At 38.3% G+C, this 14557-nt stretch overlaps 1 pseudogene; it reads left to right on the top strand.

Moving 5' to 3' along the window:
* Positions 1-599: 599 nt before the first annotated feature.
* Positions 600-14283, top strand: LOC117912230 (annotated as a pseudogene).
* Positions 14284-14557: the final 274 nt, after the last annotated feature.

Raw genomic sequence — 14557 nt, 5'->3', positions numbered from 1 at the left:
CAACTGTAAAATTACAGTTATGCCTGACGTTGCTACGTGGACCTTTTTTAAAGCTTTTTTTTTTCTTAAAATAAATAATAATAATAATAAGGGTTATGCTATGGTACCGACTTCTCCTTTTTGGTACCATACCCACAAATTTGGACCAATACCCACAAGCCACGTGTAAAGTTATTGAGGCATGGAACCCATTTCGGAACCTCCATGATATAAAATTTTATTTTTTTTATATATTAATATTTTTTTAAGTCAAACGAAAATATTTTTGTTTTCTACAAAATATTATTTTATATTTTTTAACTATTTTATATTCTTTTAATTTAAGTTTTTTATACCACTAAGGTAGCATTCAGCTTGAATATTATTTTAATAACAGGTCAAAATTTTGATTTAATTAAATAATAAATCCACGTGGATAATATTTGAAATATACTTAGAGGATGTAATTAAATTATTATTTTAGTTTTTTTAGTAACTTAATAAAATAAAGTTAAATAAATAATTTAATAATGTAACGAACGGAATATATATATATATATATATATATATATATATTTTTTTTAATTTTTTTTAAAATAATAATTTGGAAAGAACAGAGAACGACGAGAGGGAGGAGGGAAGAGTCGAGGACCATACCTGGAGTTCATGTCGAAGTAACAAGAAGGTGCCTAATCTACCTGCGCCGAAGCAAGTCGCCGCCAACAATCCACCGATAGCGACTTAAGAGTTAGGGTTCTTCGTGTTTTGTCCTCTGATTGCTCTTTCCATGGGCACTTTCGCCGCCCTTCCACCGCTGGTAACTTAGTTGAAACTTCATACGTGCTTTTGATTTGTCTGTAGCGTGTAGGAATCAGGTTTGGTTTAGAATGAGCCCTTTTTTCAGCTTGGGGATTTTTCTATCCCTACTTCTGCTAATCCCAACCCCGTCTCAATCAGCGGTTTCAAGCATAGATCTAGGTTCAGAATGGGTCAAAGTCGCCGTAGTAAACCTAAAACCCGGGCAGAGCCCAATCTCGGTAGCGATCAACGAAATGTCTAAACGCAAATCCCCGGCATTGGTCGCATTTCAATCTGGAAACCGCCTAATCGGTGAAGAAGCGGCCGGGATAGTCGCCCGCTATCCCGACAAAGTTTATTCCTTTATCCGGGATATGATTGGAAAACCCTACAACAAAATTCAAGATTTTCTCGCGAAAATTTACTTACCATATAATATAGTGGAAGATTATAGAGGCACGGCCGCGATTAGAGTTGATGATGGTACTGTTTATTCTCTGGAGGAGCTGGAAGCTATGATTTTAAGTTACGCTATAAAATTAGCAGAGTTTCACTCTAAGGTTCCAGTTAAGGATGCAGTGATTGCGGTGCCTCCATATCTCGGGCAGGCAGAACGCAGGGGGTTGCTTACTGCTGCACAATTGGCGGGTGTTAATGTGCTTGCGCTGATCAATGAGCATTCGGGTGTGGCATTGCAATATGGGATCGATAAGGATTTCTCGAATGGATCAAGGCATGTTGTGTTTTATGATATGGGATCAAGTAGTACTTATGCTGCACTTGTGTATTTTTCTGCTTATAATGCCAAGGAGTATGGAAAGACAGTCTCGGTTAACCAATTTCAGGTAAACTTTTATTGATTAAAGATTGTTTGGGTTAATTGCTAGACATGTGTTTTGTATAGAGCCTTGTACTTGAAGCTTAACAATTTTTCATGATGACTAGTTTACTGCAATAATGTATCAACTGTTTGATAACAAGATCTAATGTTGAAAATTTCCACGGTGATATAATCTAGAAGTGTGAATTTGAACTATAAAATCAAATGCTACAAACTGGGGCTTCTTTTTTATTATCCTAATCATTGTTTATCCTTTTAGCTGCTTGAATCCTTAAGTACAAGATATTCAACATTAAAAAAAAAAAAAATTATGCTAAACTTTCAGTTTTATCAAACTCTGTTTTAGTTTGTGGTACTTAGGTTCCTTTGTAGAAAGTTGTTGGTTGAGGATTTAGTTATTTTTTCTACTTAATTTTGTGTAAATATTAATTAATTTGTGAAGATTCAGTCTTCTGGGAATCACTTGTCTCTCTAATTGGGTGGTTATATAGCTGTTGATTGAGATTATATTACAGAATATTGATATACAAGGCCCCAATGATTAATGGTTCTGTTAACTTGTTTTTAATTTTTAGTTTTTTGCCACTATTGTCTGTGCTATTGTTTCAATCTGTGCATATGTATTTACATTGTTGACTGGGTAATTGTAACCCCCCTTTAAATCATTTTTCATGTGTCACCATCCTCATTTTATATGCAGCTTCATTCCTATCCAATATTTTGCTTGATGTTGTGCATATCTTTGTAACTTCTAATCAACTTGGTGTTCTATCTACCTGTGAAAACAATTGTAGGTTAAGGATGTTATCTGGGATCCAGAGCTTGGTGGCCAAAATATGGAAATTCGTTTGGTGGAGTATTTTGCAGATGAGTTCAACAAACAAGTTGGGAATGGAGTTGATGTGAGGAAGTTCCCCAAGGCAATGGCTAAATTGAAGAAACAGGTTAAGCGGACAAAAGAAATTCTAAGTGCGAATACAGTTGCTCCAATATCAGTAGAATCCCTCTATGATGATCGAGACTTCAGGTATGTCAAATCATATACATCTTTGCTAGTCCTTTCTGTCCAACATCAGTTTTTGGTTACTCTTTGTTTAGTGCAGAAAGAGGGTTAGAACTGTAGGGACATAGTGAAATAAGTTTGCAGTCTGGTTGTTTTTTGTGTATACTGCTTGTATACATTGGGTGCATCCCCTTTTTTGGCGCTTCTTAATACAAGCTTTTGTCTATAAAAAAAAAGTTTGCAGTCTGAATATGCTTTTAATTCTGGTCCAAGTGTTGATAAATGAGTCTACGGTGGACAATCACCAAAGTAATTCTAGAATGAGCTCAAAATGCCTATTTTTTATTGCAATGAGGTGAATGGGTGTTAAAAAATAATTGATAGTATAACTTCTGTTTGACCATACATTTTAAGTTGGTCCATCATTAACCAAGTAACGAGAGGAATCACTTGGAAAGCCTAATTTTATTTTCTTGTTTCATTATTCACATCCCATGCATTTATGTGAATGGTTCCTGAAAAAGGACAGAGTAGAAAGTAGTCATAGATGTTTGAAATTAATCTTTATCAGTTTGTTGTAGGAAGTTATTCAAACCATGTAAAGTGTTGTTAGGATCTGCTCATAAGAGCGATAGTGGGTTTTCTGTTAAGGAAATCCATTATTTTGGAAGTATCTATTCCATAAAATAAAACTTCGGAACTAAACTTCATTCTAAGTAGGTGGCATAGAATGAAGGGGTTAAATAGGAGAGGACCTGTTAGTTTGATAAAAATGTACTGCTTTAACTCTCTATGACAGATATGGGTTTTATTTTTCAGGTTCTATTGCCTATCTACATATACCCTAGATAGGACAAATATCGTAGATATAGGTTATATTTTACTTTCTTTACCTTGGAGTTATGCGTTTGATGGTTGGCTTAGGTAGATAAACTAAACATTATTAATCTTGCTTATCAGAGATTGGCCTTTTCTCTGCCAGGAGTACCATAACTCGTGAGAAGTTTGAGGAGCTCTGTGAAGATTTGTGGGAGAGATCTCTTATTCCTGTGAAGGAAGTGCTTAAGAATTCAGGTTTGAAGGTTGATGAGATATATGCAGTGGAGCTGATAGGAGGTGCCACTCGAGTGCCAAAGTTGCAGGTTTGCATTACCTTTCTCCAGTTTTTTATATTGCCCTTTCTGTGCATAGAAGCAGCACTGACTTTAGTTTAATTAACTCTCCCAATGCACTAGATAGTTGTAAATGTGGAGCTGGATAAAATTATCTTAAATTCATTTTTTTACTTTAAGGCTTTGTTTCTTGTCCTTGTAGGGCTGTTGTGTCAAGGCTTTTGCATTCCTCATATCCTCTGCTTGAGAACCTGTTTTGGGTAAAATATTTATATTTTGAACTTCAAGGTGGAAGAGTACTAAACAAAATGGCTATATATTGAATGTAATAAAAAAAAAATTCTCAAGGACTCCTTGATGACTGTTAAATCAACATTACATATAGTATAAATGAACCTTGCACAAGTCTCAAGCATGCATTTAATTGTAAAGCTGCTGCTGTCATTATCAGTGATATCCACTTTGAGCGAAGCACCCATATTTAACTTGCTCTGTCTCATAGATGCAATAGACCAATCTTGTTGTGTAAGACGAGGGAGTGCGGTAGATCAACGGTGGAGGGAAGGTACCGTGTCGGGGAAGATAACAGACATTGGAAGGAAGGAGAAAGGGGTAAGGGCTGCCAACTCCCGTCGCAGTCTTGTCTGAAGTCACTAGATGGGATGGACGGGATTGGTGAAGAAGGAGGAGATTGGGCCGGTGAAGATGAGGCCATCGCTGATGTGGGCTGTCGGGCCCGTGAGAGGAAGGCCCAGTCGCTGGCAAATCCAAGTGTAGTTACAATGGGCTGCAAGCTTAAAGGCTCGTTGGGCTTGGGCCTAAGCCCAGAAGAGGCTACCCCAGTTGAGACAGTGGCGCCATTACGTAAGGAAGAAGAAGACTCTTCTTCTGCAATCGAAAAGGGAAAATCAGCTCCTGGACTCCTTGAGTTTCAGTCGAGCAGGTCAGCGGAGAAGAAGGTGTGTTACGGTTCAAGGAAGCTGTGGTCAACTTTCTTTCCCCCAAGCTCAGAGCATCGACAAGGTATCCGAAGCAGCAGCGAGCCCATTTTGCGGGGAAAAATCAAGGTGGACAGCAACGAAGACCCAAAGACAGATGATTTAGGCGCCGAATCTCAGGCAAACAGAAGATCAACTGCAAGCCCTCTCTTTTCTCCGTGTTTTCCAAGGTTTCGCAAGAAGATATTAGGGGAAAGGGATGCGTCGCCGAGAAAGGAAGCTGATCTGAACATTCTTTCATCCGACGAAGATATGGAAGGTTTTTTGGGCCGAGGGGGGTCTGATTCTCGTGGCTCAGCAGTCATGGTTAAGCCATCTTCGCCAGAAACCAGAGGTAAAGGGCTTAGCTTGAGGGGAACAGTGATTCGATGGTTGCGGAAATTCTGGAGGTAACGCCTTCACTTTTTAATTCCACCCATCCATATATACCCCCTTCTAGTGGCTCCATTAAATCCCTCTTGAATCCTTCCGTCCACATTTTGAGTCCCCCTACCCCCTTGCATCCCGATTCAGTTCCTCAACCTCTGGTACTTATGGAAAACCGAGTAAACTCTGAATTTTTTTTCAAAAAAACCAACGATGATGGCCAAACTCCTGTTGATATCCCTAATTTAGAAATGGAAATGGAGGTGATCCAGTCTGCTTGTCCTTACCAGATGCCTGAGGGTGTCAATTCTCTCTCAGCAAATTTAAGATCACCTGTTAGGGAGTCCAGTAAGGATACAGGTAACTTGGGAGGTATTGCGGGCTCTCCTTCGGGCGAGTTCCAAATAGAAGGACTGTCCCCTAGGAAAATGGCAAAAGTACAAGAGGTTTTAAAGACTCTGGATATCAAAGTATATTCCAGGAGGAAGAGCAGATGCTCTACAGGTTTGTGAGACTAATTGGTTTCGGTTTGGAGATTAGGGTCAGAGAGTTTCACATGAAGATAATCAGTTGGAATACCAGGGGTTTGGGTTCAAAGAAAAAGAGAAGGGTGGTTAAGGATTTTTTGAGATCAGAAAAGCCGGATGTAGTGATGATTCAGGAAACAAAAAAGGAGGAGTGTGATAGAAGATTCGTGGGTAGTGTTTGGACAGTCAAAAATAAGGATTGGGCAGCCCTTCCGGCATGTGGGGCTTCGGGTGGGATTTTGATCATATGGGACGCCAAAAAATTGTGCAGGGAGGAGGTAGTGTTAAGTTCTTTTTCGGTCTCAATCAAGTTCGCATTGGACGGTTGCGAATCTGTATGGCTATCTGCAGTTTATGGGCCAAACAACTCAGCTCTCAGGAAGGATTTTTGGATGGAGCTTTCAGACATTGGTGGGCTTGCTTATCCGCGCTGGTGTGTGGGCGGGGACTTTAATGTCATAAGGAGAAGTTCAGAAAAATTGGGCGGTTCTAGATTAACCCCAAGCATGAAGGATTTTGATGATTTCATAAGAGAATGCGAATTGATAGATTTACCATTAAGGAGTGCATCATTTACATGGTCAAACATGCAAGAAAATCCAGTTTGCAAGAGATTAGATCGTTTCCTGTACTCAAATGAGTGGGAACAAGTATTTCCTCAAAGTATTCAAGGAGTATTGCCAAGATGGACATCGGATCATTGGCCGATTGTCTTAGAAACTAATCCGTTCAAGTGGGGTCCAACGCCGTTCAGGTTTGAGAATATGTGGTTGCAACATCCTAGTTTTAAGGAGAGTTTTGGAAGATGGTGGAGGGAGTTTCAAGGAAATGGGTGGGAAGGGCACAAGTTCATGAGGAAATTACAGTTTATTAAAGCCAAATTGAAAGAGTGGAATAAGGCTTCTTTTGGAGAGCTAAGTAAAAGGAAAAAGATATCTTATCTGATTTAGTTAACTTTGATTCGTTGGAGCAAGAAGGGGGCCTATCCCATGAACTTTTAGCCCAAAGAGTTGTAAGAAAAGGGGAACTAGAGGAGTTGATTTTGAGGGAAGAAATACATTGGAGACAAAAAGCTAGGGTGAAATGGGTAAAAGAAGGGGATTGCAACTCAAAATTTTTTCATAAGGTGGCCAATGGCAGGAGAAATAGGAAATATATTAAGGAATTGGAGAATGAAAATGGCCTAATGATAAATGATTCAGAGAGCATAAAAGAGGAGATTTTAAGGTATTTTGAAAAGCTCTATGCGAGTCCTCCTGGAGAGCCTTGGAGAGTGGAAGGCTTAGATTGGTCCCCTATATCTGGAGAGAGTGCGCTTAGGTTGGAATCCCCCTTTACTGAAGAAGAGATTTTTAAGGCTATTTTTCAAATGGACAGGGATAAGGCTCCGGGGCCGGATGGATTTACCATTGCAGTGTTTCAAGATTGTTGGAAGTGATAAAAGAGGATCTAGTGAAAGTGTTTGCAGAATTTCATAGGAGCGGAATTATTAATCAAAGTACCAATGCTTCCTTTATAGTTCTGTTGCCTAAAAAAAGCATGTCAAGGAGAATCTCAGACTTTAGACCTATTAGCTTGATCACTAGTCTATACAAGATAATAGCCAAGGTGTTAGCAGGGCGCATAAGAGGGGTGCTTCACGAGACCATCCATTCTACTCAAGGAGCCTTTGTTCAAGGGAGACAAATTTTGGATGCAGTTCTCATAGCCAATGAGATAGTGGATGAGAAAAGAAGATCAGGGGAGGAAGGAGTAGTATTCAAAATTGACTTTGAAAAGGCCTATGATCATGTAAGTTGGGATTTTTTGGATCATGTGTTGGAGATGAAAGGGTTTGGTCTTAGATGGAGGAAATGGATGAGAGGTTGCTTGTCCTCGGTTTCTTTTGCAGTCTTGGTGAATGGTAATGTGAAAGGGTGGGTAAAGGCATCTAGAGGTTTAAGACAAGGAGACCCTTTATCACCGTTCTTGTTCACCATAGTGGCAGATGTTTTGAGTAGGATGTTATTGAAAGCTGAGGAGAGAAACGTCTTGGAGGGTTTCAGGGTGGGTAGGAACAGAACAAGGGTTTCACACCTTCAATTTGCAGATGATACCATTTTCTTTTCCAGCTCTCGGGAGGAGGATATGATGACCCTTAAGAATGTCCTGCTTGTGTTTGGGCATATTTCCGGTTTGAAAGTTAATCTTGACAAAAGCAATATCTATGGTATTAATCTTGAGCAGAATCACCTTTCTAGGTTGGCCGAGATGCTTAACTGCAAGGCTTCCGGGTGGCCTATACTTTACCTGGGTCTTCCTCTGGGAGGGAATCCTAAGGCGTGTGGCTTTTGGGATCCTGTGATTGAGAGGATATCAAGGAGATTAGATGGGTGGCAGAAGGCATATTTATCTTTTGGAGGTAGAATAACCCTCATTCAATCTTGTCTCACCCATATGCCATGTTACTTTCTTTCCTTGTTTAAGATTCCCGCCTCTGTGGCAGCAAAAATTGAGAGAATGCAAAGAGATTTTTTATGGTCAGGCGTAGGGGAAGGCAAAAGAGACCATTTGGTTAATTGGGACGTAGTGTGTAAGCCGAAATCGAGAGGGGGATTGGGTTTTGGAAAGATATCTACAAGGAATGTCGCTCTTTTAGGGAAGTGGTTGTGGAGATATCCTAGGGAGGATTCAGCTCTGTGGCATCAGGTTATTTTAAGCATTTATGGATCACACTCCAATGGCTGGGATGTTAACAACACAGTTAGATGGTCTCATCGTTGTCCTTGGAAGGCCATTGCACTAGTCTACCAAGAGTTTTCCAAGTTTACTCGGTTTGTGGTAGGTAATGGGGATAGAATTCGGTTTTGGGATGACTTGTGGTGGGGGGAGCAACCTTTGGGAGTCCAATATCCAAGATTACTTAGCGTAGTCACGGATAAAAATGCTCTTATTTCATCAATTCTTGGATATACCCGCCCATTCTCTTGGAACTTCAATTTTCGCCGAAATCTTTCTGATTCTGAGATAGATGATTTAGAGGGCCTTATGCAGTCTTTGGATCGTCTTCGCATATCACCTTCCGTTCCAGATAAGAGATCCTGGTCCTTATCTCCTTCAGGTCTCTTTACAGTCAAATCTTTCTTTTTGGCCTTATCCCAATATTCTGAGTCGCCTCCAGTTTTCCCTTCCAAGTTTGTCTGGAATGCTCAAGTCCCTTTTAAAGTCAAGTCCTTTGTCTGGTTGGTGGCTCACAAGAAGGTTAATACTAATGACTTGCTACAATTGAGAAGACCCTACAAAGCACTTAGCCCTGACATATGTAAGTTGTGTATGAAGAATGGAGAAACAGTAGATCACCTTTTCCTTCATTGCTCTTTGACGATGGGGTTGTGGCACAGATTATTCCAATCAGCAAAGATGGATTGGGTTTCCCTAAGGAGCATCTCTGACATGTTATCTAGTAATTTTAATGGTTTTGGATCTTCTAAGAGAGGGATTGTCTTATGGAAAAACGCGTGCATCGCGTTAATGTGGGTGGTGTGGCGGGAAAGAAATGCAAGGACCTTTGAGGACAAAGCAAGGAATGCCAAGTATCTTTGGGATTCTATTTGTTTTCTTACTTCTTTTTGGGCTTTTTGTTCTAAGGTTTTTAAGGGGATTCCTCTTAACATATTACAACTTGATTGGTTAGCAGCATGTAACTAGAGTGTCTACTTTTCCCTTTTTGTACTTTCTTATAATTGATTACTTGTAGTCTTGTTTTCTTTGTTGGGAGGATTCCTCATCCTTCTATTTGTACCTTCTTTTTATCAATATATTCCATTGTCGTTTCCTATCAAAAAAAAACAAAGTGCATGACAATATTTTGGATTTCACAAATGCCGGTATTGTGGGTTTTGACTGTTGGTGTCAGGAGGCTTGCTCATACTTATAATGCACTCTGCATTTGTGTATCAATTCATTGCCACTTAATTCCCATATATGATTTTAGATCCTTATTTATTTGCACAACTGTTTTTTGAAGCTTTTACTGGTTTTTGGCCTTCTCTGTATTCTGTATCAAAGCATTATGTGTGTGTTCTGCATTAGTGTCCCTTGTATTATCTCAGCTGTATCAATTGATGATGTGCTTGTTGAAGTAAAATTCATTGTTTTTCTTCCTTTTTACAGGCAAAGCTCCAGGAATTTCTTGGAAGGAAGGATCTGGACAGACATCTGGATGCTGATGAAGCTATAGTTCTTGGTGCTGCACTACATGCTGCAAATTTAAGTGATGGAATCAAATTGAATCGCAAGCTAGGAATGGTTGATGGTTCTTTATATGGACTTGTGGTTGAGTTAGATGGCCCTGGTCTTTTGAAAGACGAGAGCACTAGACAGTTAATTGTCCCAAGAATGAAAAAACTCCCCAGCAAGGTATTGAACCAATTCTATTCGAGAGGAAAAATAGTAGAACAGAATTTCGAGCTATTGATTCTGCATTTTTAGTTCTAGTTAGTCATTTTTGTGTCTTCGTTTGTAGCAGATGTTCAGATCCATTATCCATGACAAAGATTTTGATGTTTCACTTTCATATGAGAATGAAGATCTTCTACCACCTGGTGTTTCCTCTCCTAGATTTGCTCAGTATGCTGTGTCTGGTTTGGCAGATGCTAGTGCAAAGTAAGGATCAACAACTTCTAGATGCCATGGAGATTTCAGTTTTCTTTAATGCTTTTTAAACACTGATGATCTATTCTGCATGAAACCTTCAAATAAATTGGTCGAATTCTAAGTCCTTATTTTTGTTTGCAGATATTCTTCTCGGAACCTGTCCTCTCCCATTAAGGCAAATCTGCATTTCTCTCTCAGTAGAAGTGGAATACTTTTGCTGGATCGAGCAGATGCTGTTATTGAAATAACAGAATGGGTTGAAGTTCCCAAAGTGAATGTGACTCTGGAGAATTCAACTGCTGCATCCCCCAATATATCAGTTGAAGTGAGTCCTCATAACGCTTCAGAAGACAGCAATGAAAACTTGCATGGTGATGGTGGGATTAATAACACATCCAACTCCACTGAAAATCAAAGTGACAAGGATCTTGGCACAGAAAAAAAAACTGAAAAAGCGAACATTTAGGGTTCCACTGAAGGTACAAATTAGCTTAAAACTTATCCCCACATGAAAGAGACAAACATGCGGTATCTTTATCAGAATCTGTATCTTGCATGCCCTTCTATTAATGATTGCTGTTATTAATGATCATAGGTAGTTGAGAAGACAGTGGGACCTGGAATGCCCCTTTCAAAAGAGTCGATTGCTGAAGCTAAACACAAGTTGGAAGCATTAGACAAAAAGGATGCAGAGCGGCGAAGAACTGCTGAGTTAAAAAATAATCTGGAAGGATACATCTATACCACTAAAGAAAAGGTTTGAAGCTTTTGATGAATTCATCTTGAATTTATTGAGGGGAAATGGGTTGTTTCCTATTATGTTCTCATTCTTTGCATTATTCCCTCTCATATCTAATGTTTCTTTTTTCCCCCATATTATAACTGGATAACATGTATAACTTTTCCCCCATCTTGCTGATGACATGATTGATTATACCAGCTTGAATCATCTGAGGAGTTAGAGAAGATATCAACCACCCAGGAACGCCAGTCCTTTTTTGAAAAGCTTGATGAGGTTTTATCCCAAGTTCAGAGTTTGTTATATATTTACATACACACATTCAACTTAATGTTTTGACTTGGTCATCATGTTATATTTTCAGGTGCAAGAATGGTTGTATACTGATGGTGAAGATGCTACAGCTGCTGAATTTCAAGAACGTCTAGATTTGTTAAAATCTATTGGTGACCCAATATTTTTCAGGTCTGGCCCAATTCTCAGTAACAACTTAGAAGACCTAGCCTATCAGAAAACTTAGAAAACCTATACTTTGTTAAGTCCAAGACTCATTCTAGCTGATGAAATACTGATTGTAGATTGACTGAGCTTACTGCACGGCCAGCAGCAATGGAAGATGCTTGCAAATACCTTGGTCAGCTGAATCAGGTATTTTAGATGTCTGAGTTGTAAGACTTTGGTGGCTTACAGTTCTTGTTATCATTTCTGGACGTTATGTCTTTATATGTATACATGCATGAATGCACTGGCTGCAGTTCTGCATGATACATGGGTGGGATAGATGGTGGTTATTGAAGAGTTAAAGAAGACAAAATAGTATTGATAAGATAAATTCACCTTCTTATCTGTACATTAGTGCACTTTTGCAGTACTTCTTGAGTTATTTAAAACAATGATTGACTTTTTCTCTTCTGAGTGTCTGTAGATTGTACAAGAGTGGGAGACAAAGAAACCTTGGCTTCTGAAAGATAAAATAGATGAGGTGCTTGATCACATTTTCTTTGATTTGGATCCCATTTAATTTCACTTGGTTATGCTTAAATGAATTTGAATATATTTGAATTAGTATTGTGTTATGTTTTATGAGATATATAGGTAAGCACAATTTTTTATTTTCAGGTCCTGAGTGATGGTGACAAGGTCAAAAATTGGTTGGAAGAGAAAGAGGCTGAGCAGAAAAAGTAAGTTGGTTTGTACATTTTGTTGGTGTGCCAGGTGATGTCTGATACCTAAACAAACTGCTTCTCTAGGATCCTTATGTGGGACAAAGTGGTAACTAATGAATGAGCTGAAGCATTGATGATATCTAGACTTGGCTGTTGCCCTAGCAGAGTGTTCCATGACTAACCCATTTTCAAGGTTGTTAAAAAAATAGATTCTAATGCATATAACTGGGACCTAGTTCTTTTAACAGGGATCATCTTCTACAAACGTAAATTTACTTCATAAAGACAAATTTAATCTTGGTACGGTCACCTTCAACTATCTAGGAAAAGAAATGGAAAAGAATACGGAATCTTTTAAGGGCTGTTTAGAAACTGTTATTGAAATAAATTTTTGTTCTTTAAATCAGAAAACAGGTTTCTAACCTCAAAAAACATGTTTGACAAAATTTGTTCTGAGAATGGGGTAGGTTTTTAGAACAAAATTTGAGGTATTTTCAGGTATTTTTTGTGGAGTGTTCTATAAACAATTGTAAACATGGAAAATAGGCCAGGAACTCTTGCATTATACATGAGTAAACAGTGTCTTCATAAAAAATAAGGTGAAAAAACTGTTTCCCATATTTGAATTCTCAAAACTGAATTTTTTTTTTCTTGAAAACAATTGAAAAATATTTTAAGAACTTGTTTAAAAAACTTAATTTTGGAGATGTGTTTTATGAAAACATTACCAAACAAGCTTTTCATTTTTGTTGAGACAACAGATATTGAGTCATCTGCTCTCGTTATGTGCTTAACCTGAGAATCAAACTAAATGAATGTTGGTTTGGTTCTGTTCTAATATATCATGTTTCAGTTTTGGTTCAAAATTTTGGGAACTGAACATGGTTGGATTAGTTTTGGATTGGTACCTAGGATTCATAGTCTGCTTATGATTATTTTGGTTATTTTTCTATTTGCTTTGAAACACCTCATTTATAAAGATTTTTTGTTTGTTCTGCACATTTATAGTAGAAGTTGGGTGTTATAAGTTGAGCAGGATACCGCACACTAGGGTGCTTTTTGTGCTTCCTGCTTGATTTTGCTTTGAATATTCTAATGCAAGGACTTTGTCTTCTATTTTTAATTGTACTCTCTGTGCTGCAGTATCATATGTATAATGATGAGAAGGATGCCTTTAGCTTTAAATCATATTTTTAGTTTTTGTTTGAATTCATGTACAATTTTTGACATACTCAAAAAATGCTTGATTAATCCCTATATGGAGTTATGCCTGCTGTTCTTATTCACATTTTTTTTTTCTTTTTACAGGAGTTCTGGATTCAGCACTCCTGCATTTACCTCAGATGAGGTGTATGAGAAGATTTTCAAATTTCAAGAGAAGGTATAATTGCAGTTTCTTCCTTGAGTAAATGGAGATGTGATTTGCAGTTCATTATATGGATTTGTGATACCCTCTTGGACTGAATTGATATGTATTTCTCTAGGTTGCCAGCATCAACCGAATTCCTAAGCCAAAGCCAAAAATTGAGAAGCCTCCAAAGAATGAAACTGAGAACAATGGGGCTAGCAGTGAGGAGAAGGCAAATGCTTCCAACTCAACATCAGAAAAGACTCCCTCCTCCCAAAACGATCAATCAGCTGCAGGGGATTCAGATGGCAAGCCCAACGAGGAAGCAGAAGCAGATGCCCATGATGAGTTATGATCAAACCAAAGCGACATATAGGTATCTATACTGATCACTGCCCTCCTAATTCAAACAAAAGACATGGAGAGGCAAATGTAGAATTAAAAGGGATGAGGCAGGTGCAACATTGCGAAGCATGAAAGAATACAGAGATGAACCCTTTTTTTCCTTTATTTCCTTTATCTTTACTAGGAAGACATTTTTTTTCTTATCCCACACCCCCTCAGAGTAAAGAAGAGAAAAAGGAATATGGTTCCCATGTTCTACTCAGTTGAAAAAGAGGATATTTATTTGGAAAATCCAGTTCATCTAATGGGGCATTTTGTTTTTTTATATTGAATATTCTGACCATATAATCTAATGCGAAATTACTTTTGGAGGAAAGAAGGTGATGTAATGGATATTAAATAATATAATATTCTCTTGTCGCTCAACTAATCTATTATTACTACTAGGATCATAATTGATGGAGTATCTCTATAATTTTCCTGGTTATATTTGGCCAGTTGTAGCATAGGGTTGTGATGAAGATAGAGCTACTAGTAAGCCTTTTGTTTTGGGGAAAAGTATGTTATGGGTTTGATATGCAAATAATTAGGATTTCAGAACCCAAGTTTACTATTTTCAAGTTAAGTACAATGATCCCAAAAATAATTTGGATTTTGTGCACTTCGGGTTGAGGTGTGATTTCATACCCAAATTGCCCTC

Source organism: Vitis riparia, chromosome 4 (genome assembly GCF_004353265.1).
Source record: "Vitis riparia cultivar Riparia Gloire de Montpellier isolate 1030 chromosome 4, EGFV_Vit.rip_1.0, whole genome shotgun sequence".
In the NCBI taxonomy this organism is placed as follows: Eukaryota; Viridiplantae; Streptophyta; class Magnoliopsida; order Vitales; family Vitaceae; genus Vitis; species Vitis riparia.
This window is presented reverse-complemented; position numbering and strand designations above follow the sequence as displayed.